At 44.1% G+C, this 20,609-nt stretch overlaps 1 pseudogene; it reads left to right on the forward strand.

Moving 5' to 3' along the window:
* Window positions 1-20,609, forward strand: part of LOC103295476 (plasma kallikrein-like) — a 218,455-nt pseudogene that overhangs the window by 48,226 nt on the left and 149,620 nt on the right.

A 20,609-nucleotide genomic window follows, 5' to 3' on the forward strand; every position in this document is an offset into this window, starting at 1 on the left:
CTGATGCTTCCTTGCGCAACCAGGAGTGTCTTGTGCTCTCCTGGGACTGGCTGGGAGCGGAGGTGGGTTGTATCCTGGCTGAGCTTCAGGGACATTCGGAACAGCTCCCTACTTTGACCTGGGACTCCAACCTGAGGGAGTAGGTGAAATTCGTCAGGTCACTGGAGAGCTGAATAATGTTCTTGTGATCCCAATAGTTTCCAAATTATCCTCGGGACCAAGAGGACATCAGGGCGGGTAGGAGAGGAGGAAGGGAAGAGGTAGAGAAAAGAGATGCTGGCAGAGCGGGGGTTGGATAAAGGAACAGTAATTATGAAGTAACTCTCAAAGACAAACCACTGAGCCTATGGAAGGAAGGAAGGAAGGAAGGAAGGAAGGAAGGAAGGAAGGAAGGAAGGAAGGAAGGAAGGAAGGAAGGAAGGAAAAGGGAATGATGGTGAGAAGGGTGCCCCAATCCTGCCCGATGGCTGTGTTCACTGACTACGAATTTTCCTTCTTCAGGTAGCGGGACCCCAATCCTGACTCTGGTTCTCTTTTCTGCAGGCGATCCTTCCTACAAAGGCGCTGGGCTAGGAGTGTCCTCTCCTAGGAGCAGGTCCATAGTGACAGGGAAGGCGCCCAGGCAGATGACATAAGTTGAGAAACGCCCTGGATGTCTACTTTGCTCAATCCCCTCCATTTTCCTTGCAGCTCCTGTACAGGCTGCAGGGCCTCTTCAGGGCAGAGAAAAGCATGCTTAAGGCTTTTCTCCAACTGATTTTTTTTTTTAAAGTCATCTATCTGCACTGACATGGAAAAAGGTTCAGGAAATAGTAAATTAAAGATAAACCTTAAAGCTGCTGAACAGAGTACATAATGTAATGCCATGTTTGGGGAGGAAAAAAGTTTAGTTCTCTGCAGCTAGACTAATGTCTGGGAGGAAAAACACTGGTCAACCTTATGGGATGTCCACGGAGAAGAACTTACATTCTTTATGTTATTCACTTTGATATTATTTCATCTGTTTAAGACTTTACAATATATTTTCTTTAATATCATTAAGTAGATCTCATCTCTCCAAAAGTCTACCACAGCTATGCAAATATGGGATTTGTCTGTATCTGACTCTGCTCATCTCTGTGGACAAAACAGGGAATATGTAACCACTCCCCTCAAGAATTGGAGAAGGGGGAGGGCAGAGTGCTTCAGGCAGCAGCCAACATGAGCAGGAAGTGCTCCAAAGCAGAGAAGGGTGTGATGGGTTCAAGAAAGTGTGCAGGGGACCCTGCTTGGAGCACAGGGTGGCTCATGGTGACCAGGACAAGACGATGTTCCCAAGTAGCACGGAGCCAGCTTGAATGCACATTGACTCCCAGTGTTGTGGAGCGAACGTGAGTAAACGACCACTGGAGTCCAGACCAAATTAAAATTTAGGGAGCCTTTAATAACCGGCCAGCTGACTGCTCTCTCTCCACGCAGCAAGTCCAGAGAGCAGCCCCGACCCTTTATGTCCAACCATATTTAAACCCATTCACTACATCCTGTTTTTGCAGAGCAAACAATTTTAAACAAAGCAGTCTTAAGTAACGTCAGCATGTAATTTACAGGGTCCTGGTGCCTGGTGGAGTAAGTAACGGCATCCTGTTATCAGGAAAGTTGACAGTGATCTATCTTGTAAGGCTTACTGGCTTTACTGTTCTCAAGAAAACTGACAGTAATTTATCCTGTAAGGCTATTTTGTTAGTTGTAGCTGGGATTTATGGCCAAGTCGACTAGGAGGAAGCATTCTCAAAAATTCCCACTCTCTAACATTCCCCACTGGTTTTATGTACATGAGTCAAATCTTTGACTCTTTTGGGTCATTGTTGGTGAGGGAGTTATATTGACCTATGAGGACTATAAGCTTGATAGAATTAATTCTCCGCTGAATAAAGTCAGTGGGCCTGTTTATAAGATAAGGGCCCGGAATGAGGGCCAGGACTAATCTTTAGAGGGTCCGAAAAGTCCTGGACTCTCTATTTTGCCTGGGCTGTCTTTAGCCAGGTGTCTTTTGCCTGGGCTGTCTTTAGCCAGATCCCATCGACCTTGACTGCTGTGTGGGTGGTCCTTTCCACGTAGGAGTCAGTCCTTGTGTGGCAAATTTCTTTACCCAAACAGAGTCACCAGGGTGGAAGGATAGACTGGATCAGAAGTTGGTATACATGCTTCTGGACTGCTTTCTGGGTAGACTGTAAAGCCTGTAAGAACTTGAATAAAGACTGGTTATGGATTTCAGCTTTTCTAGATTGGGTAGATCAGGGTCTGGAAGAGTCACTAGAATCTGTAGAGGCCCCACTGGTTTTAGGGCAGCCTCCCGGGCTGCTTCATCTACAGCCTCGTTCCCTCTTGCTTCTGGGGAGTCCCCTTGTCTCACATAGATATGGAAATACTTAATTACATCTGGTAGTGCTAGTTGGCCCATCGTCCTTGTTCTGCTCATATCTGTCTAACTGCCTAATATATTACCTCAAGGATCCTGGCTCTGAATTCTTTTAAGGAAAATGGACATTGAATTTCTTCTGTAGCTGCTTCGTGCTGAGGAGGGGCGGAGTTTTCTCTCAGAGCCAAGAGATCCTTGCTGTCTGTCAGAGGGACAATGAGGCCTGGGCACAGAAGGAGGTGGGCTTGTGACCTGGCGGAGACAAACTGTAACAAATGGTCTGATGGAAGGGAAAGAAAACCTTTCAGTTTTAATAACTAATATTGAAATAGAATTTTTCTCCTCAAAATTACCCCCATGTTTATCAAAAGAGCCAAATCAAGACTAATTTGTCTATTGTATTTAATTTGGCCTGATTGTTTGCATAAACATAACAAGATTGGTAACTGACTACCTTTGCCGGAATTTCATGATTGAATCTTAATATGCCCCGTAGGGCCAGGAAGCCAAGCCATCCAGCTGCCATCAAGCCTGCCTTATTGCTCCCCTTCTACTCTGACCAACCACCAGTGATGGTAGGGGTTGGGCCTGATGCTCCATCACCAGCTATTTTCAGGGCTACCAAGCAGGATACCAGACTTTCTCCATGGCACTCTTATTGGCTTCAAGTCTTCAGAGTTCAGGCAGGGCTCTTTAAAACATCATCCTCCAGTCAAAGTTTCTGGTTAATAAAGCCAATATTGGAAACCGGTCTTACTGAATTTATGCAAAGAAATGTACTGCCATGATTTATTTATTAAGTATTGCCAAATTTCGGAGGAATTGTATAAGGAGAAAAATATACTGACCTGCTTTAAGATCTTCTGATTTTCCTTGTCAGTCCTTTCTATGGATTCTTCAGAGTAATATAACTGTCTTCAAATGACAAGGAGAAATTAAAAATGTGTCTATATTCAAGTAGACAATTATAGCTGTCCTTGTAGTAGCGTTCCCCCTACTTGACTTGTCCTTAAAATTTTATATGGTCTCTGGGAGGGGTGACATGCCCTCTGAGAAAGGACTAAGGGAGTTTTATTGCTTTACAGGGTCTCACATGTCACAGGACCTCACGGGGTCTGTAATTTCTGTAACAAAGGGCTGGTACTCACCACTTCCCTCTGTTCCAAACAGGCCTTCCCCGGTTTCCTAAATTTGAGGTTTGTGCCATGCCTGACATGGGCATGGTCACACAGGCCTGCAAGACAGTATACAGGCTGCCAACTGTCTTTTAATAGAGACCAAAACCAGATGGGTATTTTCCTTGCCCATTTGGGCACCTGCCCTTTTGGCAACTGCATTCAAATCTGTAAGGTTAATGCAATATTATTAACACAATGAAGTACAATATTGGCACTGTGGCCATCTTAGGTAGCCAAATCTTCTGCTACCATATATGACATATGGTAGGGCTATACAAATATCTTAGGGAGGTGACTAAAATCTATTCTTGACCTTCCCACATAAAGCAAAATTGTCCTTGTCTTTCTGGAGTCATGTCCATGATGATGCAGACATTATCTAAGTCTATTATACAGTTTTCTGCAGGCCACTGTCAGGGCTGTGCATGGTGGCCAGTTCTTCTTTCTAGCCACAAACACAGACTATCTAATTTTCCTAGAATTTATTCTGGCATGGGAGAAAGTTGTTTTGCTGTAAACAGGCAGCTTAACCCCTACATAACTGGGCTTGGACATCTGCCTAGAAAGCTGTAATTTGTAAATTTAACATGTGGCCTTAGGTCCTTCCAACTCCATAGTGTCTCTGCCATCCCTCTGTCAGACTCCTCCTCTCTTGGAAAATCCCAAAGTCCTGAAGGCTCCCCAGTCCAGGGAGAGTGCCTTTCCTTTGCTCTTTGACTTTAAGCTGCCAGTCCAAAACAGCCAGAGTTGCAGTTATAAACAGCTTTGCATATTGCAAAGCGCTTCTGTGGCAGTGGCTTGGGTATTAGGCCCCTTGTCTTCCCACCAGTCCACTTTGTGGCAGAGCAGTCACCAGGCCTCTCCCAAGATGGGTGCACTGGAAGGAGATCTCAGCCCCTCCTCTTCCAGCAGCAACAGGTACTGAACTCTTTCAGTAAATTTGCAAACAGGGAGCTTTCACTAGCTCTATCTGCTGCTTTTACAGATCCCGGGCCTGATGCTCTGTTCCTGGGGCTGTAGGATGCTAGTAGCAGTCACTGGCTTCTGGTTTAACTGCTGTAGCCAACAAGCCAAAGGCCTAAGTCTTGTATTGCTTGTTGTAAAACACTCATTACTCACTGGACAGCAGCGGGGTAGCTCTAGTGTCAGGTAAATGTCTGCTGTCCCCTGCTTTTCTCGCTGCTGCTGCTTCTTCCAGGGCCACAGCAGGCAGCTCGGGCATCCAGCCCCCCTCACCTCCTTCTTTCATCTGGCTCTTGGGGGCTGAGTCTGCCTAGCAACCAGTTTTAAATCACCAGGGCAGCTAGATTAATTATGCTTGCAGAAAACTTGCGACCTTGAATCTAGGGAAGTTCTGATAAGACACCTGGACCATACCCCTACACCAGCAGAGCGGTCTGCAGCCAATAAAAATAAACAAAAACCTATCTCTCCCAGCTTCATAATTAACTGCTGACACCACCACCCCCCACCCCCCACCCCGCTTTCTGCATTAACCATTTACTCTGTCCTGAAACAAGGCAAATGGTCTGAGATCCTGTATATTTAGGCTTTTACATTTAAGGATACTTTTTTCTTTCTGTAAACATTTTTTTCCCTCATAGATTTTTACTCTAAGCCCCTAGACTCCTAGAGGATCTTAAATCCTCATCCTTTACCACTCTTGATTTCTCCGACTACCCCCTCCCCACCCCGTCCCGTCCCCCAGTCCAGTTGCTTGTTTCCCTTCCCTATTGAGTCAGAGGAAGACAATTCCTACAGAGGGGAGAAATAGAAACAGTGGGAGTTTCAGAGAAAACTACAGACTACCACTGTAGCAGTCCTCCCTTTCAAAAGCTGAGGTCTGACCTGGTGGGGAAAATGACTCTTAGTCAGCCTGGAAAGATAGCGGAGGAGGATAAGGGTGTGTAGGGAGATTTTTTGCGAACTGAAAGCCTGGATGGCCTCCTGAAAGAAAAGATCTTTAATCCAGTTACAGATGCTATTAGAATAAGGATGAGAGAGGAAGGGAAAGACCAGGTTATGTCCTCTATGAGGATCCTAATAACTGAAAACAGCAAGTCAAACAAATGTTGGACTATGATGTCACAGGCAGGGACAGGGTCTGTAAATCTCTCCACCTTTCGGAGCTGTAAGCCCTGCCCCTGGAAGTCTCCGACCACCAAAAGAGATAAGAAAGCCATAAATAAAAGTTCTTTGTTCTTTGAAGTGTCACAAATTTATACCTTTAAATTAACCTTAGGACTTTAAAATTTCAATATAATATAGCAAATTCACAAATCAGAGCAAACTGAAACCCTTACTTATACAAACACAGAGAGAAATTTTTATTAGCTAAATGGGCTGATTCCCTCCCACTGTGATAGAGAGCAAACATCTCTGAGAAAAATAACTCAGCAGTGCTGCTTAAGACATTTGCAGACCATCATAGCAGGTCTGCCCTATCTTTAAACAAATTAAACAATAGAAAGAGATAACAAATACTCTCATGTGTATAGCCAGAAAGCACAAAGTAGCTTTCACTTCACACAGACTCTCACACTTACATTTATACACCAAACAGTCTGAGTTTTTGACTTCTGGGGAGGTGATCAAGCTCCCCCTTCCACTCACTGGGATATGGGAAAGTTGGCCATTCCCACTCACAAAATTTCTGTAAATCAAAAGCATTAATGGAGGCTCCATAGTCACCCGCTCGCCGCTTGAATTACTAAAAATTTTTCAAAAAACATTGCAGGGGAGTACAGACAGACATAAAGCAGACTGACCCATTCTAATGACAGAGACAATTAGACCACAATAACACAGAATTACAAAGACAATGACAACCAAACAGGATTGCCGGGCACCATCGTGCGCCGGGATCTGGTCTCAGAAGTAGCGCTGTGTCCAGCCTTCCAGAGACCCCAGATGGGTACCCACAGAACAGAACCAGAAATAAGTTTCCTACCGGTAAGAACCAGATCCAGGTGGCTCCGATCAGAGTCAATCAGGAAATTTAGCAGATGGGGTTTACAACCTCTACCAGTCCCGGGGCTGAGGAACGTCTCTCAGAGATCTCCCCCTAGGTGAGAGAGTCCAGGGACCCCGGTGGGCTCCGGTCACAGGACCAGGCAAAGGCTGGTTATCTCACTGGGGCCTCCAAATGCTGTGGAGTGAACGCGAGTAAAAGACCACTGGAGTCCAGACCAAATTAAAATTTAGGGAGCCTTTAATAACCGGCCGCCTGACTGCTCTCTCTCCATGCAGCAAGCCCAGAGAGCAGCCCCAACCCTTTGTGTCCGACCTTATTTAAACACATTCATAACATCCTGTTTTTGCAGAGCAAATAATTTAAAACAAAGCAGTCTTAAGTAACATCAGCATGTAATTTACAGGGTCCTGGCGCCTGGTGGAGTAAGTAACTGCATCCCGTTATCAGGAAAGTTGACAGTGATCTATCTTGTAAGGCTTACTGGGCTCCTGTTCTCAAGAAAACTGACAATAATTTATCCTGTAAGGCTATTTTGTTAGTTGTATCTGGGATTTATGGCCAAGTTGACTAGGAGGAATCATGCTCAAAAATTCCCACTCTCTAACACCAGGCTTAGAAATTGTATCTTTATTTTGAAGGCAATTTGTGGGTGAGACAGAGAGCCCCGAAGGTTTTATGAGTCAGGTTAGTGGGGCTCCCTCCTGAGAAGCTGGTCAGCTATAAGAGCCCAGAACCGATCAGATAATTAGCAGTTTAAACACTGAGAGTGCATATTCTAGAAATGATTCTACTTGCATTGAGAGTAACCTAATGTATTGAGGATTTAATTACTCTATGAACTACAAGCAAGATCCTTATGAAAGTAACAATCTTGAGGACACGGCTTTGCAATCCTGAATGAACACTCTATGAAAATAGTCCAATGTTCTGACCTCACACCCCTCTACGGCTACCTGATTGGTTGCTGCGGAAGAGGGACAATGAAAATATGAGAAACATGGATGGTTCTGGTGTCCTTGCGTCATGACAAAGTTAGCCCAGCTTCCCTGCTCTGACCCTGAGACTTCTGCCTCCGGTTTCCCTCGCTGCTCTCAGATGTTTCCTTCGTTTTGACTCTTCACTGTGTGCTGGTGTGTTGCACGCTGACAACTGTATGCTCTTCCCTCTTCCGACATCCAAGGCCCTAGAGAGCCTGCTCAGCCTGGCCTCTCACCTCTCTTCAGCACATGCTGCTCTCTCCCCCATTAGTGCTGACTGGGTGGCCCCTATCTGTTGAGCTTGTGTCCTGGGGCCCTCACCTGACACCTCCTGTGCTAGGAAGCTGCTATTCCTCCTGTGGGAAGAGAACATCCCTTCTCTCACATCTCAGTGCTGAGCGCACCCTGGAAGTAGAAAAGTGCCCAGGACATGCTTGTTTGTGGGGGTTGGGTTCAGAAAAGGGATCCTGACAGCATGTAGATATCACAGGTAGAAGATTGGTTAGGTCTCTGCAAGGAAATACAAAACTTGTCATTACCGATGGAAATTAACTATGCAGAGTCCTGTTTGGTAACTAGCCACAAGACTAAAGTATATACTCATGAATGTCAGTTACTGTATTCATTTCCTTTCCCTGCCCCAAATCAGAAAATACATCTCCTGAACATTAATGGATAAACCCTGTCAATATCTTATTTTGTAATCTTGCTCAGAACTGACCCCATGCTTCTGTGGATCATCACACTCATACACTCTATCTTTCACACATTATTTCTCAGATTTAGCAAAACGAAATGTATCCCCCTTAATAAGAAACTCTTACCTCTCATATCTGTGTTTGAGTTTGTATCGATCGATCTGATTATCATTCGAGTTCTGAAACATTTTAGTTGTTAAATCTCTTGGTCCACTCGGTTGGGTGTTAGCCACATACACTGTATGTGAATGTTACTAGTTCAGCTGTCAGGCCCCATCTTATTTCCAAGTTCTTGGGTGAGGCACCCGCTGTGTCATTTTTAGTGGCACACTTTGAACCTGGCCCTGAAGGGGGAGGAGGGGGCACTGCTGTTTCAAGTCCCCTCACCTGAGAACAGGTGTTTGTTTGTTTACCAGCCTTCCCTGCTGCCAGAGAGCTGGCCGCCCTGCCCTGGCACAGTTGGTCTTGTCACACTAGATGGTTCCAGCTCCTTTGGAAGCAGGGTTATCTCCCTCTGTTCAAGTTCCTGGCCCTCAGCCCAGAGCCTGGCCAGTGGGGGGAAGCTCCAAGGGTGATGGGGAAATTGGACAGTGTTCCTTTAAGGCAGGTATGGGGAGGTGAGCCTGGGTACCTGTTGTGGACACAGCCCTGAGAGGTGGGAGCTGCAGTCCAGGCCCAATTAGCAGGGAGATAGGAGGGTTTTTGTTTAGCTTAGCAACCGCCTGCGCGTCCTGGAGGCCCAGGTGGTAACTCTGCCACCAGAGGCCCCATCCGCACCCTCAGCCCGCGGGGGCGCTGGCACCTGTGCACCTGGGCGCTGGGGGTCTCAGGGCACCGGGACAGAGAGGGACAGAGGGTGGCCGCTGTCCCCGCAGCCTCAGCCCCGCGAGCCATCTGGGCGTCGGAAAGGGGGTCTCCAGGGCTTCGGGGCTGAGCGCCCAGAGAAGCTCCTTTTCCTGGGGAGCGCACTAGAGCGCACCCAGGCAAACGGGAACCCCAGGATCCCCGCCCCGCCCGGGCCGCCGCCTCCGGATCCTTGTGAGCAGGGGTGGATGGAGCCCCGCAGCCCGGCTCCCCGTGGTCTTGAGGCTCCAGCAGCAGCGAGGACAGCATTTCCAAGTCGGAGCCATGAAGGTCGCCGTGTTGGACCTCGGGTCTCTCTTTTCCAAAATCTTCAAGACCTCGACTGCTTCCCCGGCGTCTCCGGCGGTCCCCTCTCTGGAAGGCGCTGCCAGCGCGGGGCCGGCGGGCACAGCGCTGAGCACGGCCCCCACCCTGCGCCTCCTCCCCGCCTTGGCGCCCGACTCCCCCTGCACCCCGCGGGGGGCGCCCGCCGCGCCCCATCCTCCGCTCACCGCCTCCTACCCCAGGGTCTCGGTCGCCAGCCGCGCGGCAGAAGCAGTAGGGACCCCCTTGTCCCTGCCCAGTAGCCCCAGAGCAAGCAAAGTCCAGTCCCCGCCGCAGGACCTGCCCTGGGACCTGCCCCAGGACCTGCCCCAGGACCTGCCCCGGGCCGCGTCTGGCGGTGGCCACAGAGCCCAGAGCTCCCCGGAGCATCTGGGGGCGGGGGCGCGGTCGACCCCCGCGTCCCCGGCGGGGTCTGGGCGGCGCTGCCATCCATCCGGGGCGCAGTGGGTAGCAGCAGTTCAGCCTGGAGCCCACAGAACCCCCTCCAGCGTGGCCCGGAGACCCAGAGCCCAGCGCTTGGATGCCCCCCGGGCCGGGCCCCAAGACCCTCTTCTCCACCCTGCCGGGCATCGGCGAGGAGTGGGCCTCGGACAGCGACTCGGAGGAGGCCGGACACGCGTGAGTAGCTGCAGGGTCCGGGCCGTCCCTCCATGAGACCCCTCCCCTCTGTCTGCAGCAGCCGCTGCTGGGCCCGCTTAGAACACTGTGCTGTTGGCCAGGACTTCCACCAACTCCCCTGGGCAGCCTCCCTGCCCATTTCCGGGTCCTAATTCTGTGCCTTTCTGTTCTTTTTAAACCCGCTGGTCAGGCTTTTGCTCAGCTCTCCCCCAGACAGCCCTCTGCTGCTCACCAGAGGGCGGAGTGGAGATGAAGGGGGCTTGGAGGGGAAGGGGAGGAGTTGGTGCCACTTCTGACTCAGCCTTGGGGGTTGTCTGACAGCCTGGTTTTCTCCAGGACTCTGAAAGTATTACAGAAAACCAGAGAAGAACCAAGCAACACCTAGAGAGATGGAGTTACACTTTATTATTATTACACGCAGGCTGAGAGAAAACTGGATTTCAAATTCTGGGCCCCAACATGGAGGAACATTCCCTATATATGTTTTCACCTTCTTTGTCTCCCAAATATGGGATGTTTCCGGTCCCCTTTGCAAGTTCTTAAAGAGCCCTATGTGCTGAGGCTTTGAGACCTCAACCAAAGGCTTGGCCTGGTGCCTGCACTGATAACTTCGTCTGGGGGAATGTTTATGGTCTCTCTGGAGTAGTCTTATTTTCCTTATTATTTAAGCAAGCAAGCATTTACTGAAGACAAAATAGCAGGGTTAAAATTTCAAACAGCAGTTTTTATATAAGATGGATGCTTCAAAAGGAGCTCAGGTCCCTGCCTCTAATGCAGAACATGGCAGGCGTGCAGGGCAGCTACAATTTCAAGAAATGATGCCTCCCTACTTTTCAAGGATCAGCCCCAATTCTTATCCCAAGTGGGAGGGGTTTTCTCCGAGTGACATCCGGTTAATTTGCATATGTATAACATCATCTGGCACCCAGGGCACTTGCCATGCCCAGGACACCTCTGATGTCTACCTTAGAGTTCCTGGGGCTTTGCAAAGTGCCCTCAGGTTCCCGGGAAAAGCTGACAACCATTTAGCTGGGAACTGGAGGACATTTCCCTCAACTCACGAGCACACACACACACACACACACTCACAGGCACACACATTCTTTCATCACCATGAGCAGTAATGAAAACTTGTGAATGTGTTAGAATCAGTCTTAATGCAAAAGTTCTCCAGGTAATTTATTTTTGGTGGAGGTGGGTGTGGATGTGTGTGGGAGGAGTCAGGGATGGTGGGGTGGGGGTGGGGGAGGGGTCTTTGCTGGCAGGTCTGACTCTTCTTCCTTCACCAGATCATAAGGCAGAAATCTCCATTCAGGAATGGCCCTGGTGTATGCCTTTAACCATTTCACTATTCTCTTGTAGGATTCAGAGAGCTGAATACTTTTGCACCCATTCAACTGCTCATTAAAAAAATAAAATTCACCTGAATTCTAAAATGCACACTTTATAAGAGTCTCCCCATGAAAAACCAGTTGCATAATTGCAGCAAATTAAAACACATATCCAATTACTACTAGGCAATGCAGGTTAGTCAAGGCCCATTGTTTATGTTTCAAACATGGTCAGCGTGGGTGATAAAAGTGAAAATAAAAGATAATTGTAAATTGGCGTTTTTCTACTAATTTCAATCCCCTTGTGGCTATTATTGACTCTCTTCGTCATGGTATATTAATTATAGAATAGCTTCTTCAGATGTATTTTGTCAAGTGATGTGAAACTCACCATTATCCATCTTACATGACCTTAATGGATATCCAAGATGCATCCTGTGTTATGAAGTATTTTAGTTGGAGATCCATTTGAAGAAAGTGTTAAGTAACATTTACCCCTGCAGGTTGGATATAAAATGGTATAAACGTGATGCACCTCCCGAAGAGATGGGATGGAGCAATGATGGTACCTTCTTGTGTCTTACTTCCCTCCATGGTGAGATTGTTGAGGTGGAAAATAGGTAAAAAATTGGCAGTGGATGGTGTCGGTACACATTCTCTGGCAGGCTCTATGCCCTTTTACATCAATAGCATCCAGTTCTTCTCCCAAGAAATCAGTGTCATGGTAAAATGAAATGTGGCCGAACACTGGACAGCAAATCACACATCAGAGACATAAAACCTTAGCTCCCATTAGTCTCCTCAGAAGAAAATGATCTCAACCAGAAGAAAGTGTTTTCATTGTTTACCTGGGACACTGTGCCTGCAGCTTTGTGGACTGAAACCAGAAATAGCTCTGTTCCTTTTAATGCGTGTACTTGGTAACCCGCTTTTAGATGTTTTAAGGAAACAAAGATTGCTAATGGCCAAAAAGGGAACTATACGTGAATCATATAAAACATATTTAAAAAAATAACATGTTCACAGCGCTTATGTAAGTCTATTCATCTTGACATTTAATTGAGAACATTTCCCATTTTGAAAGTACTCTTCATAAATCACTGAGTCAGAGCCCAGGAACCACAGGTTGGAGACGAGTTTTCAAAACAGGACCTCCTGCCTCCATAAAAAATGTTTGAGCTTGTTCTCTTGTCAGTGTTTGTAGCATCTTCCTTCTTTCTTTCCTTTCTTTCAACTCTCCCAGCGTACCTCAAAGACGCAAGGATTTTCATGCTACCTAGAAATCTGCTGCCCTGAGCTGCTGCCAGCTTAGACAGGGATGAGTGGAACCCACCGCCAGCTTCACATCCAAGCAGCACCTTCCTGAAAGGAGTAACTTTTCCAAATTAGCACAAAAGCACAGTCAAGAGCAGTGCTGTCCAGTAGCATTTTCTTCATTGATGCCGCCCAATACTATAGCCACTAACCACCTGTGGCTATTGACCACTGAAAATGTGGCCAGTACAGCTAAGAAAATGAATACTTAGTTTTATTTCATTTTAATTCCTTTAAATGTAAACAGACAAGTCTTGGCTTGTAGCACTCATGATCCTCTGTCACCTGTTTTGAGGGTCAAATGTGCTATTTCTCTCATAGGTATTGATAGGGAATTTTATAAATAAAATTTTAAAAAGAGCAGTAATTACACACTGCAAAGGTATATTTTTAATTTCTGAAACTTATTATGTTCCAAGACTTGCTCTTTGAACCTCCTTTCTTCTCTACCAGCTGTTTGCTGATGCCACCCAAACACAGATCTAGAGCGTAAACATACCTTCTTATATTTTTTAAAAAGTCACTGGTGAAGATGGCAATGCCAGTGGAACCGCACTGCTTGAAGCTCTGGATTGCACTTGCCACCAGTTCATTCAACTGACAAGCCCCAGTGGCTGCCCCTCCAGGACATGTACCAAATGGTGCTGTCCCTGTGGGCCGAGAGGAGACTGGTGTTCTGAAAGCCCGCATGGCGGTCACCTTTGCTCCAGTCAATGTTACAACTGAAGTAAAGTCTGTTGAAATGCACCATGAAGGTTTGGGTGAAGCTCTTCCTGGGGACAAGGTAGGCTTCAATGTGAAGAATGTGTCTGTCAAAGATGTTAGCTGTGGCAATGTGGCTGGTGGCAGCAAAAATGACCCACCAGCGGAAGCAGCTGGCTTCACAGCTCAGGTGATCCTGACCCACCCAGGCCAAATCAGTGCTGGCTATTCACCTGTGCTGGATTGCCACACAGCTCACATTGCTTGCAAATCTGAACTGAAGGAGAAGCTTGATCAAGATTCTTGGAAAAAGCTGGAAAATGGCCCAACGTTTTAGAAATCTGATGATGCTGCCCCTGTGGATATAATTCCTGGAAAGCCCCTGTGTGTTCAGTTTCTCTGATTAAACTCTGGGCCATTTTGCTGTTTGTGACATGAGACAGACAGTTATTGTGGGTGTCATCAAAGCAGTGGACAAGAAGGCAGCTGGAGCTGCCAGTCACCACATCTGCTCAGAAAGCCCAGAAGGTTAAATGAATATTATCCCCAATACCTGCCACCCGGTCTTACTCAGGGGTGGGAGAACGGGCTCAGAACTGTTTTTATCTATTGGCCATTTAGGTTTAACCTTCAGGAGGAAGAAGAATGTTTTGTGGACCATTTGGTGTTGTGTGTGTGTGTGTGTGTGTGTGTGTGTGTGTGTGTGTGTGTGCATTTAAGTTATTAGTTTTTTAAATCAGTACTTTTTCATGGTATGACTTGACCAAAAATCTGCCACAGAATTTTCAAACCCATTTGAAACAAAGTTTAATGAAGGAAAAAAGAATGAAAGATGACCCAAGATTAGAACTTGTCCCAATTTCTCCTTCAGGGACGTAAGCACAGGTGACCAAGGGTGCCTCAGCCAGTCTCTAAACTGACACGTACTACCCAAGGTACTTACTTAATATTGACCGAGCATAAGTTACACAGGAGACAGACATGCAATGCACGAATCACACACGGTTTATTTACCAGAGTCCTGGTGGTTTCCAGACCTCGGCAGGCCACCCGGGGATCCGCGCCGACAGACACACACACTGGACGTTGGACGTTGCAGCTGCGGCTCGGCGTCTTGCTTGAGGCCTCAGTTTCCGGCTCACTGTCTGGACTCACAGTCCACGGCAGAGCTTGGGCAGATTGCAGGAAGGGGGGTGGAGAGTGACCGTCTGTGGAGGAGCAGAACAAGCCTCTCTGATCTTCCTCTGGTGCTTCCTCTTTTTATGTGCCTAGATGGGCGTCTTCAGTGTGTCTTATCAGCGGGTCCCAGGAGCCTTGCATATCTGGTTTTACATATGGGGAACAGATCACTTTACTTTTTTTTTTCTGCATACAGGCCGTTCAGGGGTGTTTAATCAACTTGTTTACATTACATTTAATACTTCTTAACATCATTTTTTAATATCACACTGTAATTCCACACTTTGATACTTATTCTATATTGTTCTTATCATTATTACTATAACATTCCACCCGGTGATTCCTGAAGGGTTTACCCCAAGGGAATCAATTATTTTTTATTTTATTGGGGATAAGGCATATAATGATTTTAGCAATCTTAACAAATAAACAAAAGAGGAAAATAATAGCCAATGCAAATAATATTTCCTTAATTAAAGTCCATGTAGCTTCAAATGAAGAGAGTCCATGCTGAATCCATGCGATGGGGTTGATGAAATTCCAATCAGGAGTGCAGGGGACGGTCCTCCATAAGGATAGGAGAGTATCTGCTGTCTTGCAATTTCGGTGTAGTTTTTTCAAGTCTTCCAAGGTTGTGATGGTTCCGGCGTTTGGGATGTAGGCTAAGTGATGTAGTTGTTCAGCTTGCGACTTCAAGGTCTTCATGGTATCTTTTACGAGGGGTTCTAAAGAGCTAAGCTTGTTAAAAGATTCATTAAGAGTAGGGGGTGCAGTATAATGTTTTTCTTGCAAGCGTTGGTATAAGGGTAAAGAGGGTGAGAAGTATAGAGAGGTTTTGGTGTCAAAGAATGAATAATATATTTTATTATTAAAGGTGATGTTCATAGCATTAGTGATTAAGTGACAAGAATTAGGGAAGGAGTAATTCACATTCTTTCTTATTGTGTGATCATATACAGAGATATTTGTAAAGCAGGCGACAAAGTTATGTCTGCCTATATTATACATGAGTGGTCTTGGGTCATGTGGAAGAAGTGATATAGGAAATGTATCTACAGATAGTGGTTGGAATGCAATGAAGATATTTGGAGTGAATTGTATTAGTGAAGATTTTAAGAAGAAATAAGGTTCCACATATAGTATGTCTCCATTAGGCATTGCATATTCATTATTGTTTATGTGTATTGGTATATTCAATGTAGGATATGCCACTAAGTTTTCTCCTCCTACTGCTGTGAGTATTGAAAGTTCACAATCTGAGTAGGAGCATCCTATAGGTTTTGTAAAGTCAATTGCAGCTATTGCATCATTCCACAATGGGTTCAGTCCTTGTCCCCTGACAATGAGAGACAAAAGGTCTCTTTGGGCTTGTGTTAGGGAATTTTGTATAAGTTGACATTGTTGTCTAAATTGATATTTTTGGAATCTTTGATTAATGTCCTCTATGTCTTGATGTAATGTGTTCATATAGTGATCCTGTTCCTTAACTATGTCTGATAAGAGCATAACTTGCTGATGGGTTTGTGCTGTCAGTTGATAGGCACTGTCAAATGATTTAGAAATGAGTTATAATGTTTTAGTTTCAAATTCGGTTGTATGGTGGAAGTATTTATTTAAATCATTAGTTAACTGATTAATTTTAACTGAATTTGCTATAGATACAGATGCGGCGATTGATGCCAATGCAAAGGAAGCTGCATCTAGTTGTAAGAGTTTCCTTCCTGAATGTTGTCTAAATTTTTGAGGGAATGGTGCATTTCTAATTGGAATTGGGGGTTCTACATCTGCACAAGCTTTGACTAATGAGGAGGCTAAAAAATCATCTGGTGAGAAGTATATGGTAGTTCTCTGAATCTGTGGTTGGAAAATTAGTCTACCTGGGTTATTGATTTGTGTAATTACTGATGGGGCCTCAAGAAGTTTAGGTGCAGGTTTTGTAATGCCATAAGAATAGACAGGTGAGAAATGTAAGGTTCTTAGGCATGTTGTAGAATTGTAGCAACCTCTTTGTATGATACATGGTTCCAATAGGTTATTATAACATTTATCAGCTATATTAGGTATATAGTAGAAATCAGTGAAGGGTAGAAGAGAATGATTAGTCATGGGTGAATGGTGGTGGAGGAATAATTTCTTCCATCCGCCGTCTAAGTAATGTAGCATATATGATTGAAAACCAGTAGTGAAGGATCCAGCTATACGTTTTGCTTTTGATGGATTAATATAGGCTCCAAAGGTTGTAAACCAAGAAGTAGGTTTTAGTCCATAAGAAATATTATAATGTAAACTAATGAGTGGGTCATATCCTCTGCAAGCAAAATGTGAGTGATTTAGTGGTATAGGGGTAGGTCTTAATGTTGAGTTGGGATAAAGAACTGTATAGGTCGTTTGGTGTTGTTGGCCTGTGGTAAGATTTGAAAGAATGTTTGTAGAGGTGTAGCTAAATGTAAAATTTCTATAGCTTATAATGGGGAATGGTCCATATGAGTATGGGTGGTTTAAAAATGTAGGTTGTCGTGCTTGTTGATCATGTTTAGGAATAATTGCATAGGTGAGCATTTCTGTGATACTTGGGGAGCAATCTAATAGATATGATGTTGTGGAGGAATTAAACATGAATAAAGGAAAAAATTTCTGTGTGTAGTTAGAGAAAAACATAGTTACATTTGCTAAGGAATTAGCTTGTTCTAGTATGTATCTTTTAGACTGTAACCAATCCGTTATAGCCATTGTCATTTTTGTGGATAATGTAGAGCAGTTATAGGAGGGCATAATTGGTGGGTTGATTTTACCAATGGCTATGGTATTAGAACAAATGTGGGTTGAATTCATGACAAATTGTTCTCCTTGTGGGATTTCTGTAAAGGTATGTGTAATTATATCTGGGTAATAAAGGGTGGTATAATTAATATTCCAGAATCCTAGAAATTGCTGTGATCTTAGTTTGTAAGAATTTGGATATAGCATATTGGGGGTTAGTCTTTGTAATAGATTTAGAACAGATTTGGCCAATTTCTTGTTGGGGTCAACACAATATATAGCTGGTTCTAGTTTGGTATAAAAATGAGTAAAGTTTGTCCCAGTGGTATTAATATGAAGGGAATTATTAGATATAGCTGCTGGAAAGCAAATTTGATGTATGGTGCCAAACATAGGTGAATTCCAAAGTTTATACATAGTTTCGCCAGAGTCAAAATTGACAGGACTAATGAGGTCCGTCATCATCTGAGGTATGTGTCTAAATGGCCAATAGTTGTTATCATGAGCTAAATATTCTTCTGGTGTGATGGCATCAGTTAAAGAGGTTATCATCACAGGGCCATATTCGGACTTTGACATGTGACATTTAATGCCTACACAAAAGTTGCCAAATGTTGGAAAATTTGGAAAGCCTGTTAAATAATATTGATAATAAGTTATATCATTTTCTTTTACAATGTGTGTCATGTTATAATATGGTGAGATAGGAAAGCCTTCTGGTAGGGTTGGGTTCGTGGTGGGTGGTGAAAAGAATGGTTGTCTGTTAAAATAGGTTGATATGGGTGCTTCTGTTGTGAGTGTAGGTGTGGATGTCTCTGTTGTGTTCATCATCTCCTCATATTCATCATAATCCTCAAATTCATCACCTAGTTCTCCTGTATACCAAAAATGCATGAGATGTTCTTGAAATGGAACTACATTAACTAGTGCTCTCTGAATGCATGAATTATTTTCTATATTTAAATATGGATCTACATTTTGAACTATGTTTATAAATTTGGAATTGAGAGTTATAAGGGTATCAGTAGTTATATGATAAGTTGTTGTGGGAGGATCTCTTGATTGGACATCTATAATGGAAACTGATCTCAGAGTCAGAGAGTCCTGAAACCATTGTTGGGAAATGCATTCTTTCAATTGAGTGTGACCATATGTCCTCATAGAATTTTGTATATAATTCAATGTTTTAAGTTGGCAAAAATCTGGGTGGTAATATGATGGACACATCTTGTATGTGGAATAATATTGTAAAGAAGTATTGAAAGAAAAATCACCTATAGTTAGTGAAAAGATTGAGTTATTTGCTGTAAGTGTGACTGGGTGGTGGAAAATATAATGTTTGTTTGGTTTAGTTAGTTGTATGGATAATTTATGGGTTATAGCTGGTTTTATGGTATCTGGCTTGCCAGTATTAGTAGTAGTAATAGTAGTAGGTAAAGTAGTAGTAGGTAAAGCAGTAGCAGGCACTTCAGTAGTAATATCAGCATTAGTAGAGGTATTAAAAGTAGTTGTAGTGCTAGAAGCACTAGAAATAACATCATCAACAAGAATATTAGTAAAGAGTAAAATCAATGTCCAGTGGAAAATTCCTCTGGGCCATCTAGTTCCATCATATGTTCCCATCTTTCTCTGTCTTCAAGTTCTCTCTGAGAAATTGCAAGGATATAGTTCCAAGGTGGTGTCAAATATTCTGCATTTAGGTCTCCTATACAAATTATATTCAGTAATTCATTTGGGGTTGTTAATGGTGGAAGTGAGCTTGGGTATCTGTAAGCAGAATAGATTGCTTGTTCTCCTATGGCAATATAGTCTCTAAGTAGAGCAAGGAAATGTACAGCCGTTTCTCCTGGCAAATATTCTATAATAGATTGAGTTTCATCCAGTATGTTTAGGATAGATTCGATGACTCCTCCTGAAAATACATGGCGATATATTCCTTGGTATTGGGTATGTGGATCATATTGAAATCTAGTGTACCATGCTGGGTTGCAGATATCAGGATAAAATCTGCGGTATCCTGGTCTATGCGTGTATTGATTGGGCAACAAGGGAGTAGAAGTTTGTAAATCAGGAATATGCAAAGCTGTAGCTGGTGGTGATGGAAGTTGGGGAAGATCTGGTGAATTTGGGGGTGTGGGATAATATGGGGGTGGTGAAGGTTGTTGGGTAGGGGACACTATTTGTATTTTGGCTTCTTCCATAAAGTTCTCTAGGTCCGCTTCCCATTGTTCCATGATAATCCTGTGGGAGCACAGATCGTGTAATTATAGAACTTGGATAGTGGGTTTGATAATTCTTGGATCAGGGTTTTAAGGAATGGGGTTTTGGTTAGGCTACTTATGCTACTAATGTTTATGGTATTATTGGTTGTAATATGTCTATATTTACACCATGTCAATGACAAGGCTGTCCAAGTGGAAATCAATAGTAAAAGGAGCATAAAGGTAATAAAACTGAGGCGTTCTATTTTTCTGCACATTTTGTTCAATATATGATATGAATGGTAGGAGGAGTGTAAGAGTGATTATGGCTGAGATAAGACAATAAATAAATAATATAATGTTAATTTAAAATCTTGGTTGTGTGTTTTGGATTTTGGTTTGTTGTAGTTCTCCCTTATCATTTACTGTCCAGTAAAGTGAGGCTCCGCTGTCAGCTATGATTTCCTGCAAGGACAAGGAGTTATCTTTAGAGTTTTTTGTTAAGATTTTGTAAGGAATTTTCCTATTTATTCTAGGTGGAGGGCTGAATTGGTATTCTTTGATATTTTCAATGTGTGGAAGATACAGTTGTTCTAGGGGGGAGGGTCTGTTCTGTCTAGGTCTAGAATTTAATAAAAGGCATGCTTTATTTAAAAGAACTTGTAAAGATGGATATTTATTATCCATCAATAGTGTTTGCATTTTATGTTTGAGGAGTCCATTGTGCCTTTCAATTGTTCCTGCTGCTGTTGGGTTGTATGATAAGTGAAAGTTCCAATCTATGTCATATTCTGCTGCCAACCTTTGTACAGATGTGGCAGTAAAGTGTGATCCTTGATCTGATTCTATGATTTGTGGCGGGCCAAAATGCATCATCCAGGTATTTAGGGAGCGTAATGTTGTATTTGCATCTGGATGTGACGATGCTGTGGCAGCAAGGATTCCTGTATTTACATCCACTAATGTGCATGCATATTTTTGTGAATATGGTACTTTTAAAGGTCCAATAAAATCTATCTGTAAGAGTTGGTTGGGTATATATGGTTTATTCATTCTAGGTGGCTGAAGTGTGCGGAACATGTGTGTTCCTT

This window comes from Eptesicus fuscus, chromosome 8 (genome assembly GCF_027574615.1).
Source record: "Eptesicus fuscus isolate TK198812 chromosome 8, DD_ASM_mEF_20220401, whole genome shotgun sequence".
Classification (NCBI taxonomy): domain Eukaryota; kingdom Metazoa; phylum Chordata; class Mammalia; order Chiroptera; family Vespertilionidae; genus Eptesicus; species Eptesicus fuscus.